The sequence below is a fragment of the Podarcis raffonei genome, chromosome 3 (genome assembly GCF_027172205.1).
Source record: "Podarcis raffonei isolate rPodRaf1 chromosome 3, rPodRaf1.pri, whole genome shotgun sequence".
Lineage (NCBI taxonomy): Eukaryota > Metazoa > Chordata > Lepidosauria > Squamata > Lacertidae > Podarcis > Podarcis raffonei.
Window position 1 is genome coordinate 81106289 of NC_070604.1, and position 16965 is coordinate 81123253.

The 16965-nt window shown below is 42.5% G+C and overlaps 1 pseudogene; it reads left to right on the forward strand.

The window, feature by feature from the left end:
* Window positions 1-1942: 1942 nt before the first annotated feature.
* Window positions 1943-16873, forward strand: LOC128410879 (cytochrome P450 2J2-like; annotated as a pseudogene).
* The last annotated feature ends 92 nt before the right edge of the window (window positions 16874-16965 follow it).

Consider the following 16965-nt stretch of genomic DNA (forward strand, 5'->3'; position numbering starts at 1 on the left):
ATATTCCCTAGGTTTTATTATTTTCCCAAAACAATTTTGTTGTTCTTTAATAAACATGGTGGATAACAAGGTGAAAACTGAGTCTGCAAAGTGTTTTCCATGAAAATCGTTAAAACTGGCAATTTGGCTGTCAGGGAGCACATATTGCTGATACTCACAGGGGCAGGGGCAGAGGAGAATGTCAGAAGATACATGCTCCCTTTCCATCAGTACTATTGTGTCCAGCTGAAAACATTCAAGCAGAAATTTCCTGGGGATATTGTGCCTGCAGTTCTTTGGGAGTCTTGGGCTTGATGCATGCTTGGCCTGAACCAATCTCTCCTCAGGTGTTCTTTGGGAGAAGGAACATGGAGTCTTAAGGCCTTTGAACAAATATTATTGAATAATAAAAGCTTACTCTCAGTTCTTTCTAAAATTATATTGGATGCCACTGTAGGTGGACCTGCTGGTTAGAAGTTGTGCTGGGAACAAAACATCCAGCTTTCGCTCAGTGATAGAGACTGGGAGGTTTTGTGGTGGAAATTGCCTTATAAATCAATCTTTGCTTCTGTGAGGGAATTATCTTTGAAAGTATTGCACAGCTGGTATTTGACACCCAGGTATTTGACCCACACTGCATCAGTTTCCTCCCCCATCTGTTGGATGGTGTGTGTCACCAGGTGGGCATGTATTGATACATGTGGGTTTGGGGGAGAAGGAGCTTATAGAAATCTCTCAAATAATGCAATAGGATGTGCTCCTTACCCCACGTTTGGCAGTACTGAAACTAACAATTCAAACTGGGTTTTAAAGAACAATGAATTTATTGTCCACCTGGTCACAAGAAGATGAATAATAATGAAAGTTATTTTGTTGTTTTGTTCTGGGGAAGGAATTTTTCTGAGCATCACTATTATTTCTTCTGTGAAATAGGTATTTCCTGGTCCCCACAATAGTTTCAGAAGTACCCCTGGGCCCCCAAAGGTGGGAGCCTCTGGTTTCCACAGCAACATTTTTGCAACTGGGTTCTTTCATACTTTGACCTCCCCCAGCAGAAGTCCATGCTGTTGCAGCTTGCAGCCATTGATGCTCCACATGCACTGTGGCAGGAATAAGGACTTGCCATTCAGCTCCACAGTAGACACAATTCCACCTGGCCACCTGATTATCATCAGTTTTAGTACTCTCGTATTTATGATGGGGAACCAAGGCTAAGAGATCATGGCTTGGCTAAGACCAATATCCACCCCCCATGGTAAGGTGGCTCTCACTAGACCTCCCAAGAGCTGAGTTGCTCCTGTTTACTTGGAGGAAGGAAAAGCAACTCAACGCACCAATGGAGCCAATCCAGAGCTGCTGCCAATGAATTTGCATTGCACAAAGTTTCCCCCTTCTGCATGGTCTGCTGCTGTGTGAAACTATCTAGTCCTAGAGTGCTCTCCAGTGATGCCTGACTGTTGACCACACAACCTAAGGCTGTTGGGAGTTGGAGACCCAAAACATCTGGAGAGGTGCTGGTTTCCAGTCAGTCTGGTCAGTGTATCGCCAAAGCAAAATCTAACTCATGCAATACTGAACAGAAGGCAAGCAGGGTGACTTCTCTGACCTCCTTAGGCAGGGGTCAGAGCTGCAGAAGCTACCCCTAATCCAAACCTCTCAGGAACAGAAAGATTCTCCTTAGTGTAAGTTTTTATTTTCTTTATTGACAGTGGTTTGATTTGCACTGGGAGAAAATCCTTCTTGGAAATGTCATGAAGGAAAATATCCTTTGCTATTTCACAAAAGTGAAAACAGGAAGGAAATACTCTAAATCAGAAAGCTGCTGTTCTCCACTCTCTTTTGCCCCCTTGGTACAGTGAGTCATGAAGTCATCTCTTTCCTGCCTCTGTGTGGGCGTGATATATAGCAATACACATAGACTTTGCCCTTATTTATTTTAGGAACTTTAGCCAAGAGGACAGGTGTGACTGCTCTAGCTGCCTGAGATTTGGGTTTCCATCCACACACAGCAATCTGTTTTGACAAAACCAGGCTAGAAGAATGTTGCTCCAGCTTCTCTCTGTCCTCTGGGAGGCCTTGTCCTTGCAGGTCGTTCTGGTGTTTCTGGCTACATTTCTACTTCTTGCTGATTTCAAGAAAAAGATTCGCCCAAGGAATTTCCCCCCAGGGCCCATGTGTCTTCCTTTTTTGGGTAACTTGCTACATATGGATTTCAAGAATCCTCAGAATGCAGTACGAAAGGTAAGGATGAAGGAAAGAGCCATGGCATGAGTTGAAAACATTGCACCCCCAGATTTCGGGTGGTGGGGTCAGTTCCTTCGTTTAGGGTGCCAAGCCAAGTGGGCCAAAATTGAGAAGATCCATTTGAAGGCGCCAGATTTTGGCCTCACTCAGGGTGCCATACAACCAAAGATTAGCAAAGTTAACCCCTGTTTTGCTCTGGAAAGGCATGCAAGACCATTGCAGGATAAGTTGCTTCCTAGTTTAGCATCCTGATTCCAAGAATGGTCAGCTGGATGTCTGTGAGAATCCCACACATGGGGCCGCAAGACAAATGCCTTTCTGTTTGTTTGTTCCCAGCATCTGGTATCCAGATGTGTATTACCTCTGAACCCAGAGGATCTGTTTTACCTAACAGTTATTTGTACCAAATCTGTGTCCACAACTTTCTTTTGCTTACTATGGATTGCAAAGTATTTTGTGTGTTTTGCATGGACAGGCAGAGTCCCCCCATCCCCAGGTGACCCCCGGGTAGAATAATGACTCAAGACACTGTGCTATGGAATGAAAATTGGCCACAACTTTATTAGAACTTCAGATGTAGGGAGACCTTGGCTTAGGCCTTGGGCGTTTATCCCTCCCAGTCCATGGCCAGGGAGCTGGGGAACATCAGGGTTATCCAGAATGTGTGGGGATTGGGCTGGCTTGGAGAACGTCTGTCAAGCAGAGAGCCCGCCCCCCATTTCACCGTCGTCACAAGGGAGAGTAATGAGAACCAATAGGCGTATGGCCAATGCCTTCCCTCTTACAACCCCTTTAACGGGGAACCCTGGGATCGCCGCCACGGGGGGGGGGCATGGGTCACCGCTTCATGTCCCCCCCCATTAGGGAAGGTAGACTAAAGGATTCCGCCAAAGGCCTGAAACCACCAAAGTTGTGACATTTTGCTACAGGGAAGGTAAAACCTGCCAATGCAGGAAAATTCCTTTCCGGCCCTTCAACAGTGACCTTAGCATAGCAGCGCCCGCATACCTGTAAAGAAGAAGTTAACCTGCAAAAGAAAACTTAACTGAGGGAGGGCAGGATGGGAGAAGCTCTGGAGTCAACTGAGGATTCCCAGGTAACACCCTCCCTCTATTGTGTGGCCAGGGTGGTCCTTCCCCTTACCTGGCCAGGTCCCGCCGGGACTGGATAACAGGCAGAGGTAGGCGGAGACCTCCAGGAGTCTGGCTGGGGAGAGAAGCCAGGATATACTCCCGGGTGCCACTTAGGTCCAAGGGGTCTGCACGCGACCACGCAAAAGGCACCTCCCATTTGATGTGGGGAGCGGTCATTGGTGTACATTGTCCTACCCTCCCTTCCCTTTTATCTTTGCAACAACCCTCTGTGGTAGATGAGGCTAAGTTGCCACAAATACATAAGCAGCAGCTCTTGTCAATAGAAGACACGTGGAGGATGGAGGGGGCCTGTCCATGTACAGTCCCCGGAAACCCTTTCAGCATTTCTGATATCCCTGATATATTTGATGGCAACCAAAGTTTCCATCTTCCATATAAGCATCAAAGAAGAACCAGGTATGCGCATGTGTGCGTGCACACATACACACACACACAATTCTTCTTTCTCGCTCTCCTTCCAGTTTTCCAAAAAATACGGCAATGTGTTCAGGTTGGAAGCATGCGTTTTGTGGTTGTGAGTGGATTGCAACTGGTGAAGGAAGCTCTTGTTCATCAGGGTGAAAACTTTGTAGACCGGCCCACATCTCCTGTTACTGCTGAAATATTTGGGTCTTTTGGTAAGTTTCTTTTAACATGGTCAATTACTGAGATAGTTAAAGTTTGCTTTTGCCTTTTCTTTCTTTTTTCTTTTCTTTTCTTTTTTATTCTCTGCACTGATTTTGCAATCTTTTGGATTGTTTCTCAAGTTTAAATTTTCAGAACTGATTATTTCCCTAATTTGCATTTGTATTTCTTGCATCTTTAAACCAAAATAAGGCAGTTATAGTAAAGCTGTGGCATAGACGTATACCTGCTAAACTCTTTAGCTTAATTGAGCTCACTGTTCAGTGTTGGGTGGCAATCAAAGAGTCTGGCTGTGTAGTGCATCAAACAGCTTGTCATTATTAAGGGTGGAGGAATCTCTGAGTTTTTTTCTTTCATTCAGTTCCTCATTTTTCCATTCTTCAGTTTGCCACACTATTGCATCTAATAACATTTCATTTAATGCATTGTTTCTGCAACTGAGAATACCGTAAGATTGCATTTAAATTGCAAGCTGAAGTGACTTTCTGCCCCATCCCTAGTAGTGATGGAATAATATGTCAATGTTAAGTAGTGCATGAATCCCTCCTACTATTGGTCCTCCCCAATACCAAGAATAAGAGAGATGACAACCAATATTTGGGTGATACCAGGCTACACCTTTATTGACAACACATGTAAGAAGTTTGGCATAGGCATTGGGTAGATCCCACCCCTTCCAGCCCACCTGCTAAAAGAACTTGTGTTTGGGGGTCAACCAGAAATGAGAGAGCTCCTGCCCTACATCAAGGGGTAACTCCCCCGCTGGATTGCATATAGGGAATGCTGTAGCCCCTCGCTTTCACCTGGGTGTCTAGACTGAAGCATCTTCCCGAACCCAGTTTCAGAAGGGCCAGACAGAGGCTATAACCTCCCTCCAAGCAAGACTATGTCTGTCTAATGCCTAAACTGCCAAAGTTCTGACAACTGCTATGAAGATGGAAAAACCAAAGGGCTGGAGCCAATTTGCCAACTGGGAAAATCTCAACCTGGCCCCAAATATGGCAACTGGCTGTACCATAGCAAGGTCAAACAGAACAACATGCAACAGCAGTATATAAAGGATGGGAGATCCAACAGAAAGTGGCTGCAGAAAAAGCCACAGTCCTATGTCATATACTGGGTGACCCATGCCTGCTCACAGATTAGGTAAGTGGGCGGGACCAATTACTCAGGCAGCAAGCTCAGCCCAGAGGCTTCCTTTGCTGACTGGGAAACGGTCCCTGGGAGTTCCCAAATCAGAACTTGTCACATGGGGGAATGCCAGCCTGCAATGGCATCCAACAGGAAACATGAGCGGACTTCTTATTCAACCATAGCCAACCAGACAAATTGCTTCACGCATACAGACCTGATCCATGAAGCATTCTGGAGCAAGATGCAATTCAGATGACTGTTGGGTTCATGCCAGGTTGCTTCTTTTCTGCTTAGGCCATTAGTTGTGATTAAAGTAAATTTGTGCCAATTGCACCACAGTTTTCAATGCAAAGCTGCCAAGAAATGAATGGCCTTTATGAAACAACACTCCCCCTTAGCAGTAAGTAGAGGTCAAGAGTGGGGTCACTGGCATGGACTCAGGAATTTGGAGTCTGTTGTGACACCTAATGCCCATTAAAAGCTGATGAGCTGAGCCGCCCCTGCAATTGCGTCCAACTATATAAAGATGCGGGTGGCGCTGTGGGTAAAAGCCTCAGCGCCTAGGGCTTGCTGATCGAAAGGTCAGCGGTTCGAATCCCCGCGGCAGGGTGCACTCCCGTTGCTCGGTTCCAGCGCCTGCCAACCTAGCAGTTCGAAAGCACCCCCAGGTGCAAGTAGATAAATAGGGACCACTTACTGGCGGGAAGGTAAACGGCATTTCCGTGTGATGCGCTGGCTCGCCAGATGCAGCTTTGTCACGCTGGCCACGTGACCCGGAAGTGTCTCCGGACAGCGCTGGCCCCTGGCCTCTTAAGTGAGATGGGTGCACAACCCCAGAGTCTGTCAAGACTGGCCCGTACGGGCAGGGGTACCTTTACCTTTACCTTTATATAAAGACAGGGGAAAGCAGTGGGGATGGAAGCAGGTCCCTTTGAGGTCCACAGGTGCCCAACACGTAGCAAAAAAGTTGTGCAAATGAAATGGAAAAGAGAAATCTATTCATAGTGAGCAAATGAAGGGTGTGAATAATTACAGAAGGGGCTAGAGTGGGACCCCCATTTAAAATTTAATACCTCTTAATTCCAGAAAAGGAATACCAGAGTTGCCTAATGGTCCTCAGAAATGAAGGAGTAAAATATATTGACTGTATGATTTTACAACTGTTAAAACTGTTGTTTTTTAAACAAAAATCTATATGCTGCCTTTCTATCAAGTGCTCCCACAGCGTTTCACAGGACAAAATAAAATTAGTATTAAAAATTCTACCCGAACAGTGAAACACACAAAAAGCAAATCAATGAAACAGCAAACAGCAGAATTCAGAGCAACCAGATAAAAGCCACCCCCACAAATTACCGTATCTTTTGCTCTATAAGACTCACTTTTTCCCTCCTAAAAAGTAAGGGGAAATGTGTGTGCGTCTTATGGAGCAAATGCAGGCTGCACAGCTATCACAGAAGCCAGAACAGCAAGAGGGATTGCTGCTTTCACTGCGCAGCGATCCCTCTTGCTGTTCTGGCTTCTGAGATTCAGAATATTTTTTTTCTTGTTTTCCTTTTCCAAAAACTAGATGTGTCTTGTGGTCTGGTGCGTCTTATAGAGCAAAAAATACGGTAGCTAGTTTCTAATGCCTTGCAGTCTTCCCAACATGTCATGAGCAGCCAAGCAGAATAATGGAAAGCAGAGGGGAGTCCATCTTGGAATTAAAAGGACTGATAAATCTACTTACTTGCTCTACATACTTATTACTCCTTCCTATCTAGGACTGGTCTTCTCTAATGGTCTCATCTGGAAACAACAAAGACGATTTGCCTTATCAACACTCAGAAACTTTGGTTTGGGCAAAAGGTCTTTAGAAGAAAGAATACAGGAGGAAAGCCGTTACTTAAACGAAGCAATAGAAGCTGAGAAAGGTGAGAACCAGAGTCAACAATCCTGTGGCCCACCTATGATACTTACCTTAAGTTGCTACTTTGTATGAACTAGGTCAAGACTACATCAGCTAGGTGCAAAGCTGTGTGGCATTATTTCTTCACACAAATGTAGCTCTGCTTGGACTGGAATGACCCTGTGATGGCAAAGGGGGTGTTGATAGGAAGCTCCACAGAGGCTCGTTGTGGTGCACAAAAGTTCTAGTGTGAAGCTCGGTGCGGGAACCTGCCATGGGAGCTAAAAGCCCCTGAACTAGAACAGAATAAGAACAAAGGTTGGGTTTTGAGGATATCTGCAGATTTTTGATAATTTTGACAACCAACGTCGCAAATAGAGTAGGACTTGAAGTGCAATAGTTTTAGTATATTGGTGTGTCTCTATATTGTCTCTGATAGGGATGGTCCCCCCTGTTTTTGTTATATGGAAGCTAGAAGCACCCGAATTCCTTCTGCACCATTTTCTCTCTCTCTCCAGGGCAGCCATTTGACCCTCAATTTCAGATTCATAATGCTGTTTCAAATATCATCTGTTCCATCACTTTTGGGGACCGCTTTGATTACCATAACAGCCGTTTCCATAAGTTATTGCGCTTGCTTGATGAGGCATGCCATACTCAGGGAAGTCTTTGGAGTACGGTAGGTCTTCTTTGAGTTTTTTTGGATAACCACAACAGAATTGATTTGGCTCCTTCATTCTTGGTGACTGTTTATTCACTTGCTTTGAGTTTTCAGGTTTCTTCAGCACAGAATAACATGTTTGGCTGAATAAAATCTTGGTATGGGAACAGAGGGATGTCATCACAAATGATATACATGAATTAATTCTACACACACAACAGTTATGACCTGTAAATTGACACTCATGCCAATGGGTATCATTAAATAGAAATTCTACATGTTTGTGACATGCGCAGGCATACCTTTTTCAAATGATGGTAATCATCTTCATGGGAAGTCAATCAGTGAATTAAAAATTGTGCTTGCAGAACTGAGCACCATGGTGCCATTTGATTTGCAGTCCATACATTTCTAACCAAGAAGTTAAGACATTGCCACAGGGTCCCATGATTAGCAACGGCGAGTTCAACATTTGCTCTGGTTCCAGGAGAGTCTGCCATCTTTGAACCTGTGCACACCAGCCTTTATTACTGTTAGCCTCTTTCCCATGACAGCAGCATGATGTGAATGCTTTTTTGAGAGGGCTTTCCCTGCACATATGTGATATTAGTGTTTATTTTTTCAGCTGTATGATACCATTCCCACTGTCATGAAATACCTGCCGGGGCCCCATCAGACATTTTTTAAAAAATGGGGGCAGTTGAAATGTTTTGTGAGAGAAATCATTGAAAAACACAAAGAAGACTGGAACCCATCTGAACCCAGAGACTTCATTGACGCCTACCTAAATGAAATGGCCAAGGTGAGACGTGAAAAGGACAAAAAGTATATATATTTAATAATAAAATAATAGTAGAAGGCAGCGAAGCAATGTTAAAAACCAGAACTAGTCATGTGGCTTGTCTGAATGGTCCTTAGTGGCTGGCCATATTCTTTCTGTTGAGTTTATGACCTCAGAAAAAATACATTTCTGCATGTATGAATATGAAGTCATGTATTTTGTGGGGAGACACCTCCCCACTTGTTCACTGCTGGGATTTCACCACTTGGCTGTGGTTTGTGAGAGCAAACAGTTGACATGACTAAAAGTATCTCTGTAGTGAAGGCATCTCATGACCAAAGGATTCAGTTGCCTGAATAAACCCAGACCAGGAATTATTGGAAGTCTTTCCTTGACCAGAACAAACCCAAACTTTATGCCAGCATCAGTGATTCACAGGAATGATGACTTGACCTTCCTAGATGCAGGATTAGAGTCACTGAATCCCTTGGTGATCTCTTGACATGTGGGGCTGTCAGTAGGATGGTGTTTTTAATGACAGCTGAACTCCCTGGTGCATTTTCTTTGCTTTAAGGAGGATGCCCCTTCCAGTTTCCATGAAGAAAACCTCCTACAATCAACACTGGATCTGTTTTTTGCTGGAACAGAAACAACTTCTACAACCCTGCGCTGGGCTTTGCTGTACATGGCCATATACCCAGAAATTCAAGGTAGAACTGTAGTTGGCTCATTTGCCTTTCATTACTTTGGGATGTATATAAAAAAGGCCTACTGAAAGCAAACCTATTGAAATTAATGGACCCAACTTAGTCATGTCTATACTCAAGCAATTTTTAAAAGAGATAAATAAATTAAAAGCAGAAATTGTTGTGGGAAAATATCCAAAAAGACAGGGGGGAAACAAGAGAAGCTTTCTATTATCAATGGACCACTAACCCAGTTCACTATCTGGGAACAAGGCTAACAGAACAAGGCCAATTAATGCCAAGTGGCATAAATTATTTTCAACCTTTTCAGGGAGAATAGCAGCCATTAAAATAATAACACCAATCATTGTTTTCATTTCAAAAGTTATAATTATTAGTTTGAGTATCGAGGGTTTAGGGGTGTATTCGGTTATGAAAATGCCATTCCTCTGATACTGTGGCTTTATTCAAAGTCATGTTAGTAATGGTGATAATAAAAAGAAATAAATGAATTGATAATCCTAACTTCGTCATTAGTTTCAATTAACTTTAATGGGCCTATTGAGTGGGTCTAGCTGTGAATGCCACCCCTTATTTTTGCTGTTGTGTAATAGTTAAGATGTTTTGTCTTTTGCTTGGTTACTATGAATCTTTGCCTCTAAAATTAGACGCAATAATGATAAATAAAAATAATTAGAGCAGGTAATACAACCGCGTAATAAAGGCAATTTAATTTCTGCGGCAGATGGAACATTCCCTCTTCAGGCAGACTAACCAAAAAACCTGAACTTCCCCCAAGGAAAGACCTGGGTGAAGAAACAAGTCTTAAGGCAATGCTGAAACTCCACTTGTGAAAGCTCTGTGACCATCTCCAAATGAAGGGAGTTCCAGTAATGGGATACTGCTACACATCATCACCACACAATGAGCAGCCAGTGGTGGGACATCAGGATTGGCCTCCCCTTCAGATCTTAGTTTAAGTCTCTTCTGCTTCTTTTATTAATTTTTTAAACAACACTTAAACAAGATAGAATAAAAATAAAAAGTGAACACATGAAAAAAAAAATAAAGGTATACTACATTGCAGTGAGAATTAACAATTACAACTCCAAATATAGTTATCTAATACAGAGATATAAAAACCTCCAATGAAGGAAAGCCCACAACCTCCCAAGGGAGTCCATCCCACTGTAATTGGGTGACAGACACGAAAGGTTTCCTGTTTTGCTGTGGGCCATACTGTAAGATCTGGGCTCCCTGCATGGAGACTGAAGGTGTAAATAGGTGAATAAACCACATTTCTCAAAGCACAACATTCTCCACCATGTCTTCTGTTCTCCAAAGGGACTCAGACCCTGTGCATGTGCCTGCGGCCCCATGCACTCTTGCCACTGCTTGGAGGAGAGAAGGAAAGGCACCGGGCTTCTGTAACAATATTATACGATTTGCTCACATCTTTAATAATAGTAAATGCTATGTTTTCTGCTACTTTAGAGGCACTAGACAAGGATGTCCACTTTCACCTTTGCTTTTCAATATTTGTGTGGAACCCTTGGCTTGTGCTATTGGACAACATAGGTACTCATAGGTAGTGTTGATCTAGAGAAGTACATAATTCAGATGATCTGCAGATGATATTCTTTTGTTTATTTCTAAATTTCATGTTACTAGTCCTGTGCTGATGCAAATGATAGGTGCCTTTATTCAATATCAGGATACTCTATTGATTGGTCCAAATCAAAAGTGATGCGAATAAGTGAAAATTTGGTTATCCATCCATTTAATTATTGAGTCTGTATTTGTTCAAATCCATTAAATTTTAAAGATAGGCCTCCCCTGCAGAACTTAGATCAAGTCTGTTCTTTTTGTGTTGAAAGCAGATTTTCTTTTCTCTGCAGCCAAAGTCCAAGCAGAAATAGATTCTGTGATTGGCCAGTCTCGCCAGCCAGCCATGAGTGACAGGGACAGCATGCCATATACCAATGCGGTTGTTCATGAAATTCAAAGAATAAGCAACATATTGCCTTCAAATGTGCCCCGGATGACAACTAAGGACACTATACTGGCTGGGTTTCATATTCCCAAAGTAAATATGAAGAAGATTCACCATTCTTCTCTTCCTTCCATCTTTCTTTAAGATGCAAAAACTTGAAGCCAAAGTTGTTTATTTATTTATTTATTATTATTATTATTATTATTATTATTATTATTATTATTATTAATACCCCACCCATCTGGCTGGGTTTCCCCAACCAACCTGGGCAGCTTATAGCATATATAAAACATAGTAAAATATCAAACATTAAAAACTTCCTGATAGAGGGCTGCCTTCAGATGTCTTCTAAAAGTTATGTGGTTCTTGATATCCTTGACATCTTAAAGGATGTCACAGGGAGGGCACCACTACCAAGGATTAGCCATCATGAGGTCCTCCAGATGTTATTGAACTCCAACTCCTACTAGTTCCAGTCAGCATGGCCAATGGGCAGGATGGATAGGAGTCTTGGTTGTTCTTGGGGCATATCCAGATCTGGAGTGGAGGGAGGGATTTGGGCTAAATAGACTTTTAGGTCTTTTGACCCCTCCCATTGCAAAAATGGATTCCAACCACAGTCTGAACCATTTGAATGGATAGCTAGTATTCTTCTTTGCTTTCTTTTTTAAATGACCATTACTAACCACCCAAAACTACTACCCAAAATGGGCATCTGGTGTTTCTTATTCTAAGTCTAAATGCCCTGGCAAAGTCTGGTATTATACAATCTATAATCGTACAATTTATAATTGCACAATCTATAATTGTGTTTTCTTGAGTTGTGCATAGGAAATCTCTCATTCAAAACATATCCTTTCTGAATTGGCAGGCAGAATTGGAGGCTTGGTATTACTGTAGTTGCACAGATCAAAACAGAAAGATTTCTATGCTAGTTTTAATCTGGTGTCTTCTCTGCTTCTTCTTTGGCAGGGAACCATGCTGCTTACCAACCTGACCTCACTGCTCTTTGACGAGGATGAGTGGGAAACTCCAGATATGTTTAATCCTGGCCATTTCCTGGAGAATGGTCAGTTCAGGAAAAGGGAAGCATTCCTGCCATTCTCTACAGGTAACAAAAGTTCATGGACTGCTCATCAGAATTGCAGCAGTGACTATATGGTGGTGGCTTGGTTTCTGGCAGTGGCGTAGCTAGCTGCCCAGATGCCCAGGGTGGCACAAATATCCTGCACCTGGGGACGGGGCAAACCGGGGCAGAGCACTCTGGGCAGAACCTCCATGGAGTCCGCAAGCCCCATGTTGCTATTTCGGGCAGCACTGAGCTAGCAGATGCCCGAGCCACGCGTCACTCCCCAGGAGAGATATGTGGCTCAGGCACACTGCAGGCCATGCCCAGTGGTCACCCCCCTCAGTGATGACACCTGGGGTGGACCGCACCCACCGCAACCCCTTTCCTACGCCACTGGTTGCTGGGAGTCTGGTGTATTACAGGGTTCAGCACCCTATTGGGGCCAGTGGTCACGTTTGGGATTGTGAGGAAGTACTGTGGATGCAAGTCACAAAAGGACTACTATAGGAGGTGTGAAGTTACACAAAATGGTGTTAATACACTCCCCCCCCCCCCAGTAAGCAGTGTGGATTTTTGAGGGAATATTTTCAGAGCTTTCTCAGGTGCCATAAGTGGGAGAGGTGCTCCACCAGCCGTTGGGTAGACAGCAGCTGATGTATTTTTTCATAGTTTCCCCAAGGAAGAGAAACCCACTTCCATCTTGAACTTGAGGAACTGAGCTCTGTTTGCCACGCCCTTAGCTAAGTTATATGCAGATTAGGGAGATTCCTAATAAAATATTATTGAAATTTATCTCATATGCAGTTTTAGAGGAAAATATCAATTGATGTAACTCAAATATACAAGCTGGGGGGCAACACCTGGTGTACTTTTACAATGGTGGAATCTAGACAAATATTAAAAAGCTTTGTGAAAATGCTTATTAAAGAAATGTTTTGAGAAAGAATATTGAATTTGCCATAGCTTACCATCGCCATCTAATGTTACATTTGTATAATGCACCTTACAACACACTTAAAAAGTTTTAATTTTTTTTTTTTTTTTAATGGCTAAGTAGTTTATTTATAATTTCCCCCCATTCCACTTCCTTTTTTAAAAAAAAATAATATTTATTGCTTTTAAAGATTACAGAAAAAGAAGAAAGAAGAAAAGAGAAAATTTAAAGACAAACAAAAAAGGGGAAAAAAGGAAAAAAGGAAAAAACACCACAATACAATACAGTATACAAATAATATAAACTCCAACCCAATCCCATTAAGCTAAACACATAAATAAATCTAAACAAAACAGTTTAAAATACATCTCTCCTTTTCCATATTCTATCCTTCATTTCCTTATTTCCTCGACTTCATCACATCTCCCTTTTTGTATTCCCATTCTTCTAATTATTTCAGCAAATCCTTTCCATCTTTCTCTATTTTTTATCGTCTTGTAAATAACATATTTTTTAACCTTATTTCCCTTTAAGACTAAATTACTTATTTATTCTTAACTTCTTCTAACATTTCTACTAAATCCATATAATAACATTCCACGATTTTTCTAACAGTCATTAATTTTGCAAAATTTCTAAATATAAGCTTTAGCTTCCCAATCTTCCTCCACCCTCTCCGCTCCCTGGTTTCGGATTCTGCCAGTCCTTTCTGTCAAATCGATATATTCCATCAACCTGGAGATCTTATGTCCGAGGCTCTTAATTCTTTTCCAAGTCCCTTCTGCGGATCTTCTTCATATTCTTTGATGCTCAGGAGCAAATCTCGGGAAAACTCCAACCAAACAGAACTTTTGTTCCTTCTGAACAGCTCAGCCAAATTTCCATACTTGAAACTAAGGTCCATAGGGTATTTCAGGACGTATTTCAGGATTCCTCCAAGTCCATAGGTCCCCACAGCTTCAAGCTCCTCCAGGCCCCAACCCATGTCCCAGATGTCAGTTAATCCCTGGATGAAGGGGTCTTTCCAACTTTCATTCTTCGGTCCAAGCCAGGGTCCCATTCTCAAGCTCTGGTTTTTGCTAAAATCAATCATGCAGGGCCTCCATTTGTAATCCTCGATTTGCCTCTGTAGAACTGAGGATCCTTCTTGAATTATTTTAAGTTTCACAACGGCATCTTTCTCCTTTTCCTCCACCATTTGTCTTGCCAAGATATTTTCCTGTACCAAGTCCATGTTGTTGTTTGCTTTTTGATTCAAGTTAGTCACTTTCTGTTCCCGGCTGTCAAGTTTGAAGATCATGTCATCTACATTTTTGTGCAGCTGTTCAAGTGAATGATTTATTTTGAGTAATGCTGTCACAATAACTTCTCCTATAAGCATTTTGAATAGTCCAAGGTCAATCTCTGATTCTCAGGAACTTTATCTTGCAGCTGGAGTTTACCCTGTTACACTCCTGTAACAGTTTCACATGCTCCCTCTAGAGGGAAGCAGTTTCAAATTGTATCAGTTCTTTCAGTCACAGAACAGTTTCGATTTTCAGTTATTTTTCCTCCCTTTAATAAACTCAGAAGAGATCAATGGAAACAGTATCTTTCTAATTTTTTAAGTATCTGTCAAATCCGTTCTGTCAGTGAACCTTCCCCAAACGTCATCAGGCAGACCGTCCCCAGGTTCAGAGCAGTGGTAGTTTACTTTTCCCTCTCTCCTGCAGGTTCTCCCTAGGTCCACGGCTTCCCCCCTCTTCTCCTGCTTCCAAGGGGGGTTTGATATTTTTAACCAGTGAAATTTTAATCCTTTATCCAAAAACTTTCAGAGACTTTAGTTTGTAACGCCTTTGCTTCAATCTATTTACAAAAACGGGAGGCGGACTTCCTGTTTAGAGCCTTCCCGCTACTTTGCCAAATTAGAATATTTGAAGATCCACATTTTCCAGTCTACTCACGGGTAGTTGTTTAAAGTCCAATTGTCCACAGGAAAAAGTCAGCGCTCTCCGGCAACAGCAATACGGCTTCACTCCGTGAAAGAAGCAGTCGATTCAAAGCACCGCGCCACTCACCCCACGTCGCTCCGGATCCCCAAAACAGGGTTTCCCCGTGAGTAGGGGAGGCGCAAGAGGTGCCAGCCGAATCCCAAGTTCACAGGCTTCTCCCGCCTGTGATTTCTGTGGGTCTCCGCCTTCGCCGTGGCGGTCAGACCCTGCTTTTCATGGAGCAAGTTCCTCCCGATCGGAGGAGCTCCGCCATTGCCGGAGGCGTCAACCCGGAAGTCTCTTAAAAAGTTTTAATTTCACCTGTATAGCTGATTCCACAATGTTTCGTCAAGGAACAGAAAACCCAGTTCCATCTGGAAGTTGAACAACTAAACTCTGTTTGCCACACCCTTAGCTAAGATATATACAGATTAGGTTGATTCCTAATAAATATAATTGAATTTTGTTTCAAAACTGCTTATGAGATAAATTTATGTATCTCAAATGTATCATTTCCAAATTCTGTAAAACCATGATCATATTTGTTCAGTGTTCCCATTTGCTTGACTGGGAAGTAGGAACGACTTCTATGTTTATTTTGCAACAACATAATTACTTTTTAAATTATTTGATCTGCCCATGTTATTTAAATTGTGCCACTCATTGGAGAGCAAAAGCTCTCCACTGAAACAGTCTTTTTCCTCCTTGTCTTCTAGGAAAGCGAGCCTGTTTGGGAGAGCAGTTGGCGAGGACCGAGCTCTTCATTTTCTTCACTGCCCTAATTCAGAAGTTCACTTTCCAGGCTCCAAAGAATGAGACATTAAGCCGTGAATTTAGGATGGGTGTGACATTCTCACCCCTGCCATACCGGATTTGTGCATTTTCTCGCTAAGGGGACCCAATTTATAGCATTGCTGTTTCTTTAAAAAGTAGGATTTGTTTATGGGGTAGAAGCAGATCTATGGTTTAATCCTAATTGTCTTTAGCCAGAGTTCAGTAGGGCTTAACCCAGGTGAGCAGGATTGGGACTGCAGCCTGTTCCTTTAAGCAGAGATTTCCACACTTTTTAGACATGCATCATTTTGCGACACAGTTATTTGGTTTTAATAGCAAACCAGAGGTTAAACTAACCCCTTATAAGAGATACGGACATATATCATGCAACACCCCTGAACACTGCAGTCGACACACTAATATGTCATGACACATGCTTTGGAAAGCTCTGTTTTAAAGCCTATTCAAAGCACATTTGCCCCCTTAAAGAATTTGGGCAACTAAGGTTTATAGGTGCTTGGAATTGAAGCTATCTGAGGGGTAAATTCAGTTTCCGAGAATTCTTGTGGGAATGTGTGTATGCAGATCATAATGATACATTGATGAGGATCCAAGTTCCACCCTCCCACTTCTTGTTCCAGGGTGTATGTCTATCCACCATCCCATTATTTTCAAAACATAATAATAATGTTCTGGCTGCGGTGACAAAAAGGCATTGCTTCGTTTGTAAGAATCTGTGTGCTTACGACTCAGGATAAAACCCTAATGTAATTCCTGCCTATGTTTATAAAATTAAAAGAAATGTTGCTTGGAAATTTTTCTTACATAACCAGTTCATAGAACCATAGACTCATCGAATTTTGCAAGGGACCCCAAGTGTAATCTATTTCAACCCCCTGCAATGAAGGTATCTTTTGCCCAATGTTGGGCTTGAACCCATGAACCTGAGGTTCTTGCTGTTGTGTATTGGTGGCCCCAACCCCAAGGCAAACCCTAACGTGCTTATAAATGTGCTTATAATTACAGCAAAATGAATGGACTAAATTCTTGAATGTTACCTAGGTTTTATTATTT